Here is a 2,242-nt window from a genome sequence, read left to right on the forward strand (position 1 = left end):
ATAGTTATTTACGGCATTGGCTTGTTCATTCAACACTCCTCGAAAGGCGGGTATTGTAGGACAATTTTCAGTTGTGTGAATGTTGCAATCACAGATGCCGCAAACAATTTCATTGACCTTATCCTTCTTTCCTTCCATGGCCTCAACTTTTCTTATGAGCGTAGTCACTTTACACTTGAGATCATCCTCTTCTTTCAAGAGATATAATCCACCTTTCTCCTTTGATTGAGTCGGCCTAGACGTGGTGTTCGACTTTGGGTAATAGTCCCAAGATTATGTTTTTTCAACCAGACTGTCGAGGTAGTCCCATACCTCGTCGATATCTTTATTAATGAACTCTCCATTACACATTGTCTCGACCATTTGGAGCATGGAAGATGTCAGTCCATCATAGAAAAAATTTGTAATGCGCCACGTTTCAAATCCGTGTTGTGGGCATGAACTGACCAAATCTTTGAACCTTTCCCAACATTGGAAGAATGTTTCATCTTCCTTTTGGGCAAAGTTCATAATTGCTTTTCTGAAGGTAATCGTTTTATGATGTGGGAAGAATTTTTTATGAATTCCCTCTACATGTCGTTCTATGTGCCAATGGATCTAGGACGCAGTGAATGTAACCACGTCTTAGCTTTCTCTTTTAAGGAAAAAGGAAAGAGTTTCCGCCTGATTCTCAGATACATTAGGAAAACATAATGTAGCTATTATCTCATCGAACTCTTTCAATGTAAATATGGACTTTCAGATTCAAGTCCATGGAATTTGGGAAGGAGTTGAATAACTCCTGGCTTGATGTCCATTTGTCCTGTGTTTTCAGGAAAAATCATGCATGAGGGCGTACTCACTCCCGCCGGTTGTAGAAAATCTCGTAAAGTACGAGGCGGGGGTGCCTGTTGCACCTCATTTTCATCTTGGGTATCCTCCAACCTTGGTGGAAGTAGAGGAGGTTGGTCTTCAGCCATAACCTCAGTTAACTCAGGGGATTTTGAGCGGTGTCTAGTCCTGCGATGGATAGTCAACCCCTCCACCAATCCTCCTTCAGTCAAGAGATGTCGAGTGTCGCCACGGGCCCACTTGGGCATGGAAACACTCGCAGCCCTTAATTAAAAACCTAATCCTAAGAAAGGAAAAGAAAATCTAGAAAGAAAGAGAGGGAGAGTTGGAAAGGAATTACCAAATTGAAGCTCTTAAGTTAAGGACCTGCAAAATAAAACAAAAATAAGTTAGATACTAAAAAGAAGAGGAACAATCCTTTAAAATAAAGGTAGTAGTAAGCTAATTTCTAAAAGAAAGTATTCCTAAAAGAAAGTGAAAATTTCTAAAATAAGTTAAGAGAGTCCTAAACTAGAAAGTAGATTACTAAAAGAGAATTGAAAAATAGAAAGTAGGGAAGGAGTGTACCGAATTAGAGATTTCTATCTTAAAGGCCTACAAAATAGGAAGGTTAGTTCCTAAACAAATATTCTAAAAATAAATTAGGAAACAAAATTAGTTTCTAAAAGTGTTAGAATTAGAAAGTTACTAAAATAAAACAAAAAAATAAAAAATAAAAAATAAAAAAATTGAAAGTTAATTTCTAAGAAGGGAAAGAAATAACCTAAATTCTAAAAATATGAAAAAGTAGAGAGATTAGGAAGGGATTACCAATTGAGAAACTTATATCCAGATCCTATAAAACAAGAAACAAGTTAGTTTTGAACTCAAATAAAAATAAATAAATAAATAAAAACTAAGGTTAATAAAATCCTAATCTTAAACTAATCCTAAAACCAATTAATTTCAGAAAATCGTAACTATCAGTCCCCGGCAACGGCGCCAAAAACTTGTTCACACCCCAAGTGCAGGGTTGTGAAAGACCGAGGTCGAATCCACAGGGACTGATACCTGTACGTTATCTGAAATCAAGCAGAACTAGAACTAGACTAAGATGCGATCTAAATCAAATAAAACTTAGGGAATAATTTGTGGAATAATTATCTAAAACTTAAGTAATTCAAAGGAAGGGAACTAGGGATTCAGAGGATCCACTTGTAGAGATCAGGGAGATCGTATGCCAGGATCCCAAATTATGAAAATTTCCTGAACTGCCATTGATATAGGTTTCAAGAGATGAAAGGTGTATGAATTAGAATGGATTCCATCATCTAACCATGCCCAGGAGACAAAGTAAACAACAAGATTAAACTAATTACCAACCATTCAACAATGTATGAAGATCAGGAAGGGTACTGTCATCCTACCATGC

At 36.7% G+C, this 2,242-nt stretch overlaps 1 non-coding gene across 1 annotated transcript; it reads left to right on the plus strand.

Moving 5' to 3' along the window:
- Positions 1-421: 421 nt before the first annotated feature.
- On the plus strand, positions 422-528 carry LOC131257131 (small nucleolar RNA R71). Its single transcript, XR_009177147.1, has one exon. It is a non-coding gene; the product is annotated as a small nucleolar RNA R71 (small nucleolar RNA).
- The last annotated feature ends 1,714 nt before the right edge of the window (positions 529-2,242 follow it).

This window comes from Magnolia sinica, chromosome 9 (assembly GCF_029962835.1).
Source record: "Magnolia sinica isolate HGM2019 chromosome 9, MsV1, whole genome shotgun sequence".
In the NCBI taxonomy this organism is placed as follows: domain Eukaryota; kingdom Viridiplantae; phylum Streptophyta; class Magnoliopsida; order Magnoliales; family Magnoliaceae; genus Magnolia; species Magnolia sinica.